Raw genomic sequence first — 17,520 nt, forward strand, 5'->3', positions numbered from 1 at the left:
CAGTAATGCCAAAGGGGAGTTGGGGTGATAGGAGAGCAGCCAGACTGCAATGAGAGAAGGCAGCGTGAAAGGCCAGGCCTATTTTCGGACACGTACCCTGAGTCATGGAGCAACAGAGACCAAAGGTGACAGCTGGTGTCTCGGCTCCTCAGTGAGTAAGCATCTGGAATATCACTTTGATTTTTGTAAAGCTCAGTTTAGGGCATAGAACCTTAGGGAATTTGGAGAAGGGTAAGGAGAAGGAGTATGGAGATGAGGAAGACTCAGGGAATCTGATCAGAGGAAAGATTAAAAGGAGCTAAATATGGGTAGCTAATAGGAGGATGGTAATAATCTACTAATTCCTGACACCCTAGAAGGCAAGCATTATTTATAGTTGGAGATGGTATATTTAGAAGATCAGAGATAGGAATTGAAAGGCTGAATCGCACAAGAAAATGCTCTGGCCAACTGTATTAGCTGATATAACACACCATTTCCCAAGGAAATCCAGTGTGTGTGTGTTTGTGTCTGTGTGAGAGAGGACTCCATCACTGAGATATTTGAAAGTAGATGTTCAGTATAATGGTACTATAAGCTTCTCTGGATCGGAGACCATTGCAGCACCAAATGACCTAATCTACAGAGCCCCAAGAACAGGGCTCTATGAGAATATTTTATAATTTCATTGCTTGATCAAAGTGAATTATACCTGTGGTCACCTGGTTTCTAAACTCGGAAACAAGTGTCCATGTGTAGCTTCTAGAACCCAGACACTTAGGAAATGAACCTGACAATGCTCCTCTAAAATGTAGTCTTCCTTAAAAAGATATTGATTTGATTCTTAGAGTCTATTCTGTGATAACAAAAGGAATTCTACCACGGCTGAGAAGTAGAGGGCTTGGATCTCACGTCGAGGAAGCATGGTCCTTCCATAGTAGATGCAGGGAGGCCCACAGAGCAAAGGAGAAGGCAAGGACCACACTCAGGTAAAGACCCCATCAATAACTTTGATACCTGAATCCTAGAGGATGCTGTGGCATATATGGTTCCTGTTACAGGATTGTGGATCTGGTTAAGTGTTTGGAAATCCATAGAAGATGGTACACTGTCCGTACAAGCATGGATTTTGATTTGGACTAAAACAAGCTATCCTTTTGTTAATTACAGTTTCAAAAACAAAAGTTTGCTGCTAGGTTTGGAGGAAAGCTTGGAAAAGCCTCTGGACTTGGATCCATGCAAGCCTTCTCAGACATCAGGGGTCTATGAGGGGCCAGACATTTTTACTGTCTATTTTTTATTTATAAATAAGTCCTACATCCCAGGTGCTGGAAAGCTAATCCAGGCTGACAGATTTCGTTACTTGACTGTCTTGGCTTTCAATGGTCTGTGTCACTGCTATTAATAGTAAACTCTATATTCTTAAAGAGTTTTTTTGTCTACTCTGCCAGTCCCAGAGCGGACTTTGGTAAGAGAGTTGGGGTTGGGCTGGAGGAAGACAGAAGCAATTAAGTAGAGGGGACAAGGAGGCACCAAAAGAAGAGAAGCCAGGAATTTCTCAAGGGAAATGACCCTTAAGCTGACTTTGAAACTTTCTTTGATACATTCTTCCAGCAATTGGTTTTAAAGTCTAAATAATACAAGAATTAAGGAGCTCAACAGGACCCATGGATAGATGGAAAGTGATTCTGATTACCAGATTAGTTGGCCTCTATGAGAAGGGGACTCAAGAGATAATCTTGTTGAGTGAGCTTATTTTCTGGCTCCCTTTTCCTTAAGCAAACATAAAAATAGTCCTTTTAAAACAGAGCAATATGTATCTTTTTGATAGTCTCTTACTTTGGTTTTCAAAATGCATTGCAATTTGGTAAGAAATTCCAGTCAATTTTGGTGCTTTTGTGTCTTGCTTATTTATCCTACTGTGGCCCAAGGTCTCAAGCAAAGATTGCACAGTGCCCCCAAATGCTTTAGAAGCAAAACCTTTGTTAATGGAATTCTGTGGAAATAGAATTTATGCTTAACTCCTAGTTAAACATAAAACCCCTTTTGCTTTAATCCTTGGTGTTGAAATCCTTTCTAAAACGTTTACATTTGCTTTTATGTTTGTGCATGGACATGGTCTAACCTGGCTCTGATGATTCAGCATCTTGTAGCCCCCAATTCTAATAATGTTTTTTGTAGAGGGAGAAGGTAAAGAAGATTGGAATGGGTATAAGCCTTAGCTGAAAAGGCTCCATTATATGATTGTGTTGAAATCCTGTAACAGACTGGCATTCCTGGTTGAGTTCTAAATATCTGCAGACTTTAGCTCCACATACTGCTACTCCTTTAGCAGATCCAGAATGAATCCTTTGCTTTCATGTTATCCCCTCCTAGGAGAGTCATGAAGCCCTGATAAGGAAGACTGAGGGAAGGGCTGTGTCCACAAACAGGACAAAACCCTCATAGGAGCTATTCTGCAGGAACTTTCAGTCCTGAGGCCGAGTGCTCCTGCGTTTCTGTCTTGACATGTAAGAAACCAGGATGGACCCATGAAGCCCATAGACTGCTAGCTCTTTCCCAGCACAAACAGCTGAGGAAGTGTAAACGCGTTCATTCATGTGGGGCGGAGTAATCATGCTGCAGTCTATCTTGGCGCTCCCTTTGAGTTCAAGGAAAAGTGCCAGGTTGGAAGACATAAATAGCCTATCCGAAAACAGTTTTTAAACATCTCCTTGCTCTCACCCTTTCCATCCTTGTCGCCAGAATGATGGCAATGTAGATCACATGAGAAGGACAAGAAAGTGGTTGCAGGTCAGGATTCCTATTTGCCTTGGCTTCTCTTGCTTGTTATGGAGACAAGGAGAGAATCCGCTGCATCAAACTTCTGCATAACCTCTTTCAGCTGTAGGATTTACCACATTTATGAAGCAAATGGCCAAATAAATTATAGCTGGGTCAAGGACAAGAGGATTTAGCCAAGGGAACCCCATGGTTCCTTGCTTCTCATGAATGATGTATGGAATGAGGTAATGCAACCAAAATTAAGTGTGAGCTGCAGAGTCACTTTCCACACAGCTGGCAGTGTAGCTTTTTGATGACTATATGATTTTTTTAAATGTCCTGGAGCATCAGAAGGCCTGAATTCTAGAATCGCATTACCTTGCAAGCTAATGTCACAGGTATTTCTGGCCTTCAAGGAAGTGGGCTGTCTCCAAGGGGGAGTGCCACAGATATTTTGACATTAGGAGGTTTGGAAAAGCCTTTCCTCTAATTGTTCCTTCCTCCCCATTTGAGGTCTTAGCCTTCCAGTCTAGAGAATCATCATGATTGTTATTGGAATCTCGGGGGATGGGAAGGTGTGGTTAGAGAGGATAAGAAATGAAAATCTGAAATGGAGCAGTATATCCAGAGGGAACTAATTGGCTAAAGCAGAGTTCGCAAAAAGAGCAGACTCCATGATCCTTTACCTGAGACTGTATTTTTGATGTTTACTATGGGCCTCCTTTTCTGGCTCACGAACTTTCCTTCTGAGCAAGGGAATCAGGGAGACATGGGTTAGCCCCCGTTCTGGCTATGTAGCCTCGGGCCTCACCTGCAAGCTGAGAGGGAACATCTGCCACAAAAAAGTGGTTTTTGAGGATTGATGTAATGTCAATGGCCAACAAATATCAATTCCCTCCTTCACTCTATTTTCCCTCTCTCTTTTTTTCTTTTCTTGTTGACTTTCCTCTTAACATGTTGGTAGATGTTTATCTTGAAGTTGATAAAGCTTCTGCTTCTAAAGTGGGCTATCAGCCTGCTCTTTTAGGAAACTCTGCTTCGGCCAATTAGTCCTTTTGGAGGAAAACATTCTGAAGATTACGAGAGAGAGAGAAACACTATTTAGGGAATAATTCTGGGTGCATATGAGGATTGAGAAGCAGGTAAGAATGAGGACATTTTATCCATCATGGGTAAAAATGGAACAAGATTCTTATAATCCATTTGTTTTCTATGGTGTCCTGAGCATTAGCAAGGTGCTGCTTGAAAGACAAGAAAAAAGATCCTCCATGGACCTGTGCCTGTTTATTTGATTTTATCCTACCTACATTATTTGGGAAACCCCTAAGCTGAGAAATTTTTATAAAAAGAGCTATTTCCTGGGGTTCCTGGCAGAAGCAAATACAACATTGACATGGTGGGATGAACCCTTAGTCCAAGTCTCACAGGATTCCCACACATAAATACTTGTGAACATGAGCTCATGATACATAGTTGTAAGTACACAAGAAAACAATTTACCACAAATGTGCATTAGCAGACATTAAAAAAAGACATTAGAATTAGATAGTTCCCCACAATTTAAGTGGTAGAGTCATTCAATGGAAGCTGTGAGAATAATGCTTTAAATGATTAAAGACATAGAGTAGGAATTTAAAATACGAAAAATGAACAAGCTATTATAAAAATTCATTTAAAAAAAGAAAAGGCAGATTTTAAAAGAACTACTAAAACTTCTAGAAGGGAATGTAATTGAATGCAATTGAAGTGAGAATTAGTAAACTAGAAAATCTGAAAAAATTATCCAGAAACTAAAATTGAGAGATAAAGTGAGGGGAAATATGTAAGACAGGTGGCAATACATGTAGAAGAAAATTAAAATTTTACATATGTTAATCATAGTTCCTAAAGGAAAGAATAAAGGGAGTAGGGGAAAGGCAATACTTGAAGAGATAATGATGAAGAATTTTCCAGAGTTACAGTCCTAAGTCCTTATATTCAGGAAGTGCAAAAAATCTCAAGCAGATTACCTTAAAAAAATATACTGGACATACTGAAATGAAATCTCAGAAGTCAAAAGACAAAGAGAAAAATCTTAGAAACAATAAAAAAGAAACAGCATTTTATTTATAAGAACTGACAACAGACTTTTCAATAACAAAAAGAATATTATTTTCAAAGTTCTAGTATAAAATTTTATTAAGTCCAGTAATTATGAGTGAGATGCAAGAAGGAATGATGAACACATAAATTAGTAAGCATGCGATAAATCTAAATTAGTATTGACTTGATAAAACAACAGTGTCGACAATGGCATGATTTAGAGGGTAAAAAGACAATGGAAAATTAAAAGCTATACAAAAGTAATGTGCAAGATGGGGAGGCACTGACTGGATCTAATGTGCTCTGAGTTCTTCTGTTTTCTTGGAAGAAAATAGAGAGCATTGATTAACTTTAGATTTTGTTAAGGTAAGTATGCATATTAAAACTTTAAGGATAACCACTAAAAAAAGAGAAATTAGAAGATAAACATGTAACTTCCAAACCAGGAGAGAAAGAGCAAGGAGTAAAGAAAACTCATTTAGTTTAGTAGAAGCCAAATAGGAGATAAATATACCTTAGGGTAAATAGGAAACACAAAATAAGATGACAGTAATAAGTTCACATATATCAGTAATTACAATAAATGTAAATAGACTAAACTGTCCAGTTAAAAGATCAAGATTATCACATTGGGTTGAAAATAAAAACAAAACAAAAACCAGAGACATATCTAAAACATAAAGACCCCCAAAGTTAAAATAAAAGGATAACAGCAGATACGCCAGACAAATTTTAACCAAAAGAAAGCTGATATAGCCAAGTTAATTGCAAACAAAGTAGTGTTTAGCTATTAGAGATAAAGATGAGCTTTAAATAAGAATAAAAGAAACAGTATCCCAGGAAGATACACATTCTTTTCAAGGACTCATGGGCTATTTAAAAAACCTAACCATGTATCATTACAGAGCAAGTCTTGGTAAATATAGTAAATGTCAAAAAAGCATATACACACCAAGCTCTCTGACTACAATGGGATTAAGAGAGAAACCAATAAGTAAAAGATTTTTTTAAAAAACCCAATACTTTAGACAATTAAAAATAACTTTATTTCTAAATAAATCATAGCTCAAATAATTAATAACAATGGAAATAAATATTTATAATTATACAATAATGAAGTTGTCATAGATAAAAGTAGTGTGATGGGGCCAAAGTACTACTTAGAGTATAATTGACAGCCTTAACTATTTCTACTAGAAGAGAAGAAAATCGGGACTTAATGACTTAAGAATCTAATAAAAGAACAGAATAACTCAAAAGAATTAAAAGAAGGGAAAATATGAGGCAGGGAATATAAGCTAAGAAAACTAAAAGCTAAAAACTAGGAAGTTTCAACAAAATCCAGTAACTGACCTTCCTGTGCTTCCTTATGCATTCTGTCCCTAGGAAGGTGGGGTGGTTTACCTAACTGGTAAGTTTGAGAGGCATACACTGAGCTTACTCAACTCAGCTCTGCCCTTCTTTCAGAGGAAACCCGCCCGGAGTCAGGATAAATTTTCCTCTGCTCCTCCGTGCCACAGATCTTACCCAGGCAGCCCTTTTGGAAATTCTGCTTACTCAGGAAGTCAATCTAGTTCTGGCTCTTGTATTAATCTACAACCTCCAACCTAGCCTTTATCAGTAGTAACGATACTCCTTTATTTGATTTCTCAATTTGTTCATAACCTAGGAAGAAAAGAGGGAAAACACAAATACATCCTTTTAGGAATGAATAAGAAAACATTGGTAAGATGTAGTAGATATTAAAGAATAAAATGAGTATACTATGGCTAACCAAATGCCAATAAACTTAAAAACTTTGATGAAGTAGACTATTTCATAGAAAAATGTAAGTTTAAAACAGAATCAAAAAGAAATAGATAAGTAGTTACGACCATTAACAAAATTCAGTCTTTCGTAAAAATCTACACACATGCTTGTTCATGTCTATACACACACATTTCAAACTCCTAATTTACAGTGAGTTCTGTCAAACAGTAAATCTTACACAAACATTACAGATAATAAAAGGAGTGAATGCTTTCCTATTCATTTTATGAGACTAGTGTAACTTTGATAGAAAATCAGATAAACTTGATATGAGAAACAAAAAAATGCCAAAATGAAAAAGGAAATTTGAACAATAATTACTAATAAACATATGACCCAAAATCATAAATACAATATTTGCTAGTCAGAATCCAGCTGTGTCTTTATGAGTTTTATATATGTGTATTTGTGTGCATGTGTGTGTGGGTAAATGAAATAGGGGTTAACAACAGAACCCCTGTAATGTAATTTAGCATATTAACTAAAGAAGAAATATATAATAATTTAAACAGAAGCAGAAAAAGCACTTGAAAAATTCAATGTATTTTCATCACCAAAACTCTTAGTAAAATGGAAAAGAGGGGAATATTTGGCAAAGTATATCTACCAAAATTTTTGAGCAAACCTTATGCTCTATGATGTGATCTTCAAACAGGAATAAGACAAGAATGCTCGTCATCACACGGTCTACTCATCAATGTACTGGAAATTCTAGTCAGTATATTAGACAAGAAAGAAATGGAAGATGTAAGGGTTGGAAAAGAAGAAAAATCTTTTTCAAGTAATAAAGTACTTAATTCAAGTAATAAAGCTGCTGGATGAAGGATTGTTGTAGGTTGGTTTCCCTGGGAAGCTGACTCTGAGCGGAGATTAGCACATGGAGAGTTTGTTAGCTTGTGTTCATGATATCAGCAACCTGTAGAAGGAAGAGGAGTGAAGCAAGACTGGGCAAAGGGAGAAGCTGAGCCGTGATGCAGTCCTAAAGAAGGCCCCAGAGAACCCCATGGGAAGATCTGAAGCTGGCAAGTCCCTTTAGAATTGTTCCAAGTTGGAGAGAGGAGGCCAGGCCTTTATATCCCCAGGTTGACCAGTTACTGGGTGCAGGATGCCCTGGGAAGGGGCATTGCTCTGGGCTTGGCAGCTCTTTGGTTGATGAGGTCTAACTGCTGGCATTACTTCCTGCACTTGAGGGGTGAGTGCTGAAGGGCGATCTGGGAGGCACTGGGATCTACCTGTTCACCTAAGTTCTGGGAAACATTCCTTCAGGATTTCAGTGGGAGTCTTTTCCTTTGGGGAAATTTGTAAGAGGAAGATAAGAGAGATGAACTAAAGCTCCCGTTGTTGTAGCTGGTGTTGAGGCCACAACTGACCCTCGTTGATCCCTGCTGTGCTATGCATTCTAAATCCCCTTCATCCTTAGCCAGCACCTCTGCTCGTCTCAATTGCCCATCTGGTGGGTGACCAAGGTGTTCATTGCTAAGAGTTCTGTGACCCTGGTCAGTGGTGCCCTTCTCAGGCCAGGGTTGCTGCAATTGTCCAATTACCATCAAAATTGGGCAGGAGAGTACCAAGAGGCACCCAGGTGCGTCACTTAAATGCCAAATACATTTTTCCCTGCCTACACTGTGTAACAGTAACCCTACCTTCTTCTGGTAATGTATTAATGCCCCTGCCGCTCTGAACCTGCAACTCATTATGCTAATTGCCTCTAACAGTTAAGTGCTGCCATCTGGCCTCTATTGTTTCAGGGTCCTAGTATCCCATTGCTCTCAATGAGCCCAGTTCTGTAACAGCCTCTGCTACTGTCATTCCTGGCCTGCAGAGGGGAGCCACCGCTGAAATTAGCGAGGCCAGTGCTCCTCTCATCAGCACATTCCTTATTGCTTTGGGCCCTACTCTGGAGCATCATCATCCTATGGATTTTTTAGTCTTACATGTTAAGTCCACTCTTATATGCCTACTTATCTGAGTTTTTTTTTTACTGTTTCTTCTTATTTCTGCCTTGGCAATTCAGGTATTTCTACCTTCACTTAGTGCAGGCTAGGGTCAAACAAACTTTTCCTATAAAGGGCAAAACAAACTTTTAGGCTTTGTGAGCCACAAACAGACTTGTTTGCATATCTTCTTTGTTTATTTTTTACAGCCCTTTAATAATGGAAAAAAACCTTCTTAGCTTGTGGGCACGAAGCTGGATTTGGCCAGCAGACTGTAGTTTGCAAACCCCTGGGCTCTCACTTTTTCGTGCTTCTGGGAGCCCTGCTAGCCGGGTGTTTACCCAAACTCCAAAGGTCTGTAACAGGACCCGTGTTCAATCCCATGTCCTGCCACAGTGACCCTCAATTGATAAACTTTCCCTTCTTCAACTTTGTACTCTGCCTCCCATGAACCAGCATCCTCAGGATCCAGCCCAGTGCATACTCTCCTGGCTCTTGCTGGGACATGTTTTCTAGGTCCCACAGCTCCTTTTTGGCGTATGTTCTTTCCTTCTTTATCAGGCTCAGAGCATCCTGGCTGGGTTAACCTTAGATACTGGCCTAGTTGTCAGGAGAGGAGGTGGAGGTGGATCCCAAGAGAGATGCATATTGTCCTGCGGGGAGAGGCCTCTTCAATATACGCAAGGAAGAGGGAAAGAGCTAGACCTTAGCAGGGAGGAGTGGGCTACTTCTGCAAGCTCAGAGCGTTCTGGGGAATGTGGAGACTAAAGAGTGTCAAGTGTATCAACATAGGTGTCCTGTTCCTGTGAGAGGGTTCATTCTTTCCCAGCCAGGGCTCTGAACTTACACAGCCAACTGTATGAACTGAGAGCTTAATCTTCTTTGGAGCTCTGGTTTGCAAAAATTGAGAAGTCTGCAAATCCCAAGTGTTGGTGAGGATTTGGGACGAGGACACATTCATATGCTGCTAGTGGGAGTGGACATTGGAGCAACCACTTTGGAAAGCAATTTGGTAACATCAAATAAAATTTAAAATGAACTTAATTTTCACCCCAGCAATTCTCTACTACCTTAAAGATATTTTTCCCATGTGGATAAGAATGTTCGATTTAGTATCATTGGTAATGGATGGAAATTAGAACCGCCTTAATTTCCACTCACTCGAGAATGGATAAATTGAAGTATATTCATACAAGGACATAGTATCCTGAAATTAAAGTGATCTAGAGCCACTTGTCTCAGTGTGGATGGGCCTTAAAAGTAAAATCTTAAACCAAAAGTAAAAAAAAATAGTTTAGAATATTTATAGCATAATGTTGCATTTATGTATTTCAGATATATATTATTATTACATATTGCATATATACATTACATATATTACATGTTTGCAACATATTATACATATATTACCTACATAATTTATTATGAAATATTGTGAAAACATGAATGAGAGTAAAAAACCAAATTAAAGATAATAATTCCTTCTGCAGAGGGGAGTGTGAGAAGGAGAAGAATGGGACTGAAGAAGGGGCTTTCATCATATCTGTAATTTTTTTTCCCTTTAAAAACTCTGAAGCTCTAAAGATAGAAGGCAAAATGTTAAGCTTTGACAATGCAGAGTGGTGGGTACTTGAAAGTTTGTTGTTTTATTTTCTATGCTTTTTGGTATGCTTGAATTACTTCAGAATTTAATAAAAGAAAAAAATTAAGGAGTTTAAGTAAACGGACTATATAAGGAAAAATCTGTTGTTGTAATTTGATTAAAATTAAAGTCACGAATCCTTGTTTCTGACCAATGAAATACAACTTTCATAAACCATGGCATTTAGCTTGATAAACTCCATCTCAGACCTTACACGGACTCTGAAAGAAGATAGGCGGACATGAATGAATCGAACGTACTGAAAGTCATCAGGGGGAATCTCTTTAGTCTCTCTTCTCTGGGGATTCTGAGGCTGAGAAAGGGGAAAGAATGTTGGTCCAGGAAAAAGCTCAGCTCAGGAACCTCCAATGAGATTCAGCAACTTGTGCAGTGCCTAACCCAAGGCCTTTCCAGTTCTGTTCTCAGTTTCAGGTTTCCTGCTGTTCACGTGATCCCCTTGCATCCTGGTGTTTCTATGGGCTCATTAACTCGCTTCTCTAGGTGCTGTGGTCAAGAAGCAATGAAGCTGTGGCATTCCAGGCCTTTCTGTACAGCAAGAGCATGGAGGCTGTAGGGCTGATAACATCTCCTTGTCTGTCCAGTGGAAATGGAAAGACTGGGCTGTGCTGAAAGCACTGATGATCAAAGCCATGTGGAGGGAAAACTTGGAGAGTCAGTGTTGGAAGAAACTTTAGAGAGCATCGAGTTAAGCTTTTGTGTGTGTGCATTCAAATCTTTTGTTGCAACAGAGTAGGTAAAACAGGTGGTCATGAAACTGCTCTGGTTAAAGCAAATGGGGAGACCCCAAAGTCTAGTCCTTTATATTCCTGTTTCTTTCTCCTTCCCCATCCCTCCCCTCTCACTCACACTCTGACAGCCCCTGACCAGCCTCTGGGAACACAAGGTGTAAAACACTGTTCACGTCCAAACCCTTCATTTGACAGATGAAGACATTGACCTCTACTGGAATGCTGTGATTTGCTCAAGGTCACACTCAGTGAGTGGGGTGGAGCCCCTCCACCCCTGCCAGTGTTCTTTGTTTCTTGATTTTTCTTAGAATAGAGCCAAGATAAGCAGGCTATATTGAGGTTTTCTTCCTCCTTTCCTTCTTTTATTTATTTATTCTCTGTACTCTAGAATTAAAAAAGACAATTTTGAGTATTTTTACATCAAGCCATGATATTATCATCCTTCTGTGTTACAACTTGTTTCATGGAGCTCCGTGTGAAGGAATCAGAGTTAATTCTTATGTGTTATGGTGATGGAGGAGAGAAGAGGGATATAGACTAATTCCACGTGAGGGAGATAGGAGATAAATGTTAAGAGGGAGAGGAATGCCCCATTCTGCCTGTTCTCCTCAAACAGCTCTCTTCTGGACCCCACTCTTTTATATAAGAATTTGAAAGCTGCACTTTCAAAATGCCAAAATTATCCCTCCAGGTAAAACCCATCGATTACTTGCACCGCAAAGTGAATATAAATAACATTTCATGAGCACTTTCTACATGCCAGGCACTATGCTAAGTGTTTCACATGCATTATCTTATATAATCCACGCAATAATGGTATGAGGCAAATACAACTATTATCTTTGTTTACCGAGAGATAAATGGAAGTTTATAGAGGTTAAGTATTTCACCCAAAAGCACACAGCTAATAAATAGCAGAGTCAAGATTTGAGTTCATGCTTTTTAGTGGCTATGCTGTTCTGAAGTGGGCAGTCAGTCTTATATTCAACTACTACCCAGTTAGAGAAGGGATGTTTCAGTGAGTGTGCAGAAGAAGGGGTAATTAATTACAGAGCAGGTGGGCGTGGCTTTTCTTTCCATTTTACAACCAGGCTTAAGTTACTTCTGTATGTATTTTGATTAGAGATTCCCAAGAATAAATAAAGTATAAAGAAAAAAGACTTATCTAAATATAACCAAGTTCCAAGAACCAAAAATTGCACTTAAATTATAAGATTTGCTGTAAACACTTACATAAATGAGAGCATAAGTTCTGAGAGGACTATATGCCATCAGACCTGATTTCCCATTGCCTTTGTAGACTTTCAATTCTTAAAATCAGCTTTACAGTGAGAAGAGACTGTTAAGGATATCTAAACAATATAAAAGTTAATTACTGATTATCCATCTCAAAGAGAGGTAAGCTGGATATTTAAATAATTAAATACTTAAAAAAATCTCTTTTTGCAACTGATGTCAGTCTTCACATCATTCACATTATTTGCAAGAAACAGTCTACCAAATTTAAACTGACTTAAGCAACGAGAATATTTATTAGGGCTTATAGCAGGCAATTCAGAAGTAGAGTGGGCTTCATAGTTGACTGATTCGATGACTCAAAAACATGTCATCAAAGGGCCAGCTTCTCTCCTCTTCATTCTACTGTCTTAAACTTCACCTTCATGCTCAGATTGGTTTTCCTTGTGTTCACAAAATGACTGCCAACAACATTTGGGTCTACGAGTCTCCTTATTCACATACAGTGAGGAAGAAACACCGCCTTCCTATTGCTCTCTCTTAAGAAGCAAGAACATTCCCAGAAATCTCTTTTTCTTCTCACTGGCTGGAGTCAAGGGTCACATGACTGTTTCTTAGCCAGTCTCTGGGAAATGGATTGAGATTACTCAGAGTCAGCCAGGTCTCTCTCTTTAAGTGAGTTCATTCTCTCAGACACCATGACTTTTTATCAATAAGAGAGAAGTGGAGTGTATGTGACAGAGGTAACCACAGCCCCCAGTGTAGAATTTGCCTGTACCAGCTGGACACCATGAATCATTGACATATTCCAGAGACATGTGTTAAATATCTGCCATCTGCTCAGAACCAAGAGATCCTACAGAAAAGTTACACATAAATCCATTTTCCTATTAGGTGACAAAAATGACAAACTGTAGCTCATGCTCTTTCTGCTTTCTCCTCCCTACTGTTTGGTGTAAGCACTCAACAAAAATCCCCACACAGCCAAAGATTGGACTAAAGATGGAGACTAAGCCTAAATTGATGACTCCAAAACAAGGAAATGGACCAAATTCAGTCAACCATTTAGTTTCTAACCAATTATTTTATTAAACACAATGCTTTAGAGGAATCAATCTTTCTTTTTACACCGACCAACTTCTCTTTATCAGATGATAGATTACACTGACTTAACCTTTAATTCTTGAGAGCATTGGGCATGCATCTCCATCACCCACAACTCGTCAATTTGACAGCTAGCAACTTTACTCTTGGGCTTACGATATTACATACTTACATGTTTTATTTTTGGAGGAGTAGGAGAAGGGCCCCCAAATTCTTATATACAGAGCTCAGAGTGTCCTATATTGGGAGGATGATTTCATGTGTAAGTGTGAAATACTTTCAGAAGCACTTCCCTTGAAAGTTATTGAGGTATGGGTGCTGGGAACGAATTATGAGTTGTCTTACACTGTGGTTTAGCAAGATTTGAAGTGGGTCAAATAAACAATTTTAACCGTCTCTCTTTTTTTCCCTAACAGCACAGCCGACTACACCTGCCTCTTTATTAACCACAAAAAAAGTGAAAACCTAGCAACATTAAATTAAATCTTTTTCTGCTTTGCACTAGTATGCCCACTGAGAGTGCTAAAGCCAAGTGGAAGATTTAATGCTTAGAGAGAGCAAAGGATTATTTGCTTCTGCCCCAGCAACAGAGCTATTGTAAGAGCTCTGATCACTTAAGAGAGGCAGGACACAGGCGTGGACTCCCTTTCGGTCTCTCACTTAGATTTTTAAATTCTTCTTGGCTTATTTATTTGTTGAAGAGATTATAGCATAGTCTAGAGCAGTGGTTTTTCTGAGTTTGTTCTTCTGGTTGACTCCCAGGCTGATCACTAATAGTACTTGCGTTTATAAAGAGATAATCTATATTTTTGCTTTTAACATCATTTTGTCATTTCAGTATTAGCTCATAAAATCCAAGAAGCATTCTTTTATAATTATAGCAAGTGTTTTGATGGTGGAATGAATAGAGAGGGGAGGGGAGGGATGTGGGAATAGGTGACCTGAGGATTATTTTGCTGTGCCAAAATGGCAACATGGGGCTTTGGCTTGCCACTGTCCTAAATCTATGACTTTTCAGAGCTCAGCCGTTCACCTTCAAATAACTCTATTTTATTATTTTTGTTTCTTATGGAGATCAGACACCAACTCCCACATGTCTTTTACCACGTAAACTTTTATACAGATCTAAATATGAATTCCACCTGTGTCAGAATCTTTCATACACAGAGTTTGAGACCCACTGCACCAGAACTTTAAGATACTCTGAAGAATGAAATCGATGGCCAGTTGGGAGAGTAAAACATGAGGCTTTCTGGTTGAGTCTACATCCAACCTGTTTATACAACTGATTTTTTTTAAACATCAAGGACTTGGTGAATTGTAGACATGTCTCCCCCATTGTTCCCTAGCCCAGTAAACAGAATATCATCTACCCTTGTTTAGATCAGAAACATGGGAGCAATCTTTAATGCTTTGCTTTCTGTAACTTCTCGAATCTAATTCATCTTGAAATCCCGTGGTTCTCCCAATAAAACATACATAGAACGTGTCAACTTCACATCTGCAGTCAACATCCTGGCGCTAGCCACCATCATCTCTAATCCTCAAAAATTTTCTGTCATGTCTCCTTGGCTCCATCCTTGCTCATCTATAATCCAATTTCCACTTTGAGGCCAGAATTGTCTTTTAAAAGCACAAATCAGAGTATGCCAGTCCCCTTCATAGAACTTTCCGTGGTTTCCAAGTACTATGAATAAAATTCAGACTCCTGAGCATGATCCCCTAAGCCCTGCTTGATCGGGCTCCGACTCCTCCAAGGCCCCTGTCACCCACACTCACCACACCTGAAGTTGTGACTCTTGTTTTTCTCTATGCCTGGAAAGTTTCTTCCTCAGTTCTCCATGTGGTTTTAGCTTAAATGTCACCTCCCCCAGAGCTGTTCCCTATTATCCTTCCAAAGTGGTGTGGTAGTTACTGGGGATCAGGTAGTTTAATATCCATTCAAACTCTGTTTTCCTATGCCAAGAATACGAAACTAAAAAAATCACATTTCCCAGACTCTCTGGGAGCTTGGATTCTAGAAACAATTTAGTTTCAACCAGCAAAATGCAGGGCCCCCATTTTGTGTCTCTGTTTTAATGGGACTGAGCATCATTTTGCTGGCCTGGATTGTGGTGGAAGTGGTGTGATTCTCGAGCAAGCAGTTATAGCTGTGGCTACAATGTGTAGCAGCAAAAGGCAGCTTTCTGATTCAGTGGCTGTGCAATAGCAGCAACAGCTGTTTTAAATGTATGAGGGGCTAGAATGTTCTGCAGTCAGCAAGGGTGTGGCAACTTCCTAATACACAGTTTCTTATAAAAGATTGTGCAGAGGCTGGGGATGGTTCTTGAGAGGTCAGCCTAGAGCCTGGTCATCCAACCTTTAAAAAAAATTGAGAATCACTACATTCCCTGTATAGAATTTCTTTCTGCTTAAACTAGCTGGAGTGGATTCTGTTGTTTGCAATAAAGTGTGGACAAATATAAGTGCCTTCCATAAGTTACTCTTTAGCGCAACTTTCCTTTTTATTTTTCCTTTTCCTTATGATAATTTAAATTATACAGTTCAGGTATTGTCTCTTTCCACTGCAATCTAAGCTTCATGAGAATGAGAATGAGACCTTGTCTGTCTGGTCACTGCTCTGTCTCTGCACCTAGGACAGTTTTTGAAGCATGGAAGCAGGAAGCATAACCGTTTGTTGCCTGAATGAACCAGCCCCAGGCATTTGCTGAGTGCTCCCCATCACGCCCTGGCAACCTTAGCAGCAGAGGGGTTTGCTCTGCAATTATAGTCTTTCATTTGACTCACCATTTGTTTCTGGTCCAGATCCAATTTACTTCTTCTGACTCAGCAAAAGGAAACATCTTTTGATGAAGATGACAGAGCAAGTCCGTGAATTCTCTAAAAGCTCTGCATCAGGAAGCTTCTGCTAAATGGTGCCTCACATCGGTATCAGCAGAGCAGGGCTCAGCCAGCTTTCACTATCAGTAGTGTCAGGCAGCAGGACAGAGACTGAACAAGGAGGGCCAGCCCAGCTGGGCCATTGTAGGCCCTTCTTGCTTGGAGACTATTTCACAAACAATGGCAAGTCTGGGCACTCTCTTTCTGAAAGACTGCCCATGGTCATGCCATCCACTCTGATTGTTTGCTTGTCTCTTTCCCGTAACCCAACATACTTTCCTCTTTTGCAAAATGTTCACAAGCCCACAGCCTGCTCTGGCTAATTTAATACTCTGTTTGCTCTAAGAGCCTGACCTTCCCTTCCCCTATTTCCAAAGGAAGCAAAGGTCTCTGAAGAAATGATTGTAATCTTTTTGCTTTGTTTTTAACATACCGAGAAGTTGGGTTCTCAGCATAAAATGTTGAATAATAGATTATTTGCCTAAAATAATCTATGCCTCCTTCAATTTTTTGTCCTAGTGCTTGGTACAGGATCTGGTATATAATGGGTGCTCAATAAATATTTGAAGAATGATTGAATGAGTGAATCATCCTAGTTTTGTGCTGTTTTTTTAAAGCTAGCAAAAGGTTAATATATGCAGAGAAGACAGTATATGAGAAAAAAAAATCCCACATATGACTTTGATTCTATTCTAATGTGTTCCTGCAGTCAGGCAGGATTTCATTAACATTTTCTCCACATCATGCCTGCTGATTATCATTGCAAGCTTTAGTTGACAAGTGCCATTCATAAACCACATCCCTGAACCTAAGAGGGTATCCAGCCATGTGGGGCTTCATTTTCTCAGTCCTGACACAAACAAGACGGCAAATGTCAAATGTTCTGTTTTAGAACTCGTATAGAGAATGGTGTGCATCTCCAAGGTCAGGGCATGCACCCGCTTTACTTTGCATTCATGAGCAGGAATGCCAGATGACAGGTAACCTTCAGAGAGGGAGGCTGTCATTGGCAGAAGGGCACAGGCTTGGAATTGAATCTTGCTAAAAGTCACATCTGCCGGCTGGCAGGAGAAGGAACTCGTGTCAGGGCAGGTGACTAACCGGCCGAGGAGGGCTGCTGGTTACTGATTAAGCTGGGCAAGTCATTTTGAAAGCAAAGAGTGCTCCTGGAGCTGAGATTAGGCAGGCTGTCTCAGGGGCCCACCATCCAGAGGGTAGCGGGGAGTGGGTGGGTAGAAGAGGGAGAGGTCAGGAAGAGGACAGGCAATGGGTATGCCCTTGGCTTGGTGGGAGGGAGAAGTCTCGCAGGGGTGGCCAGGCCCTCTGGTCTGTCTCCGGAGCT

At 39.8% G+C, this 17,520-nt stretch overlaps 1 long non-coding RNA gene across 3 annotated transcripts in view; it reads right to left on the reverse strand.

Annotated features, from left to right (window-relative positions):
- The window catches only part of LOC123288210 (uncharacterized), a 76,800-nt gene extending 60,326 nt beyond the window's left edge, over positions 1 to 16,474 (reverse strand). For all 3 annotated transcript variants that reach the window (XR_011506576.1, XR_011506575.1, XR_006531826.2), the window contains exon 1: positions 16,086 to 16,474. This is a non-coding gene — a long non-coding RNA (uncharacterized lncRNA). The remainder of the gene's footprint in view (positions 1 to 16,085) is intronic.
- Between the last annotated feature and the right edge of the window lie 1,046 nt (positions 16,475 to 17,520).

This window comes from Equus asinus, chromosome 10 (genome assembly GCF_041296235.1).
Source record: "Equus asinus isolate D_3611 breed Donkey chromosome 10, EquAss-T2T_v2, whole genome shotgun sequence".
NCBI lineage: Eukaryota > Metazoa > Chordata > Mammalia > Perissodactyla > Equidae > Equus > Equus asinus.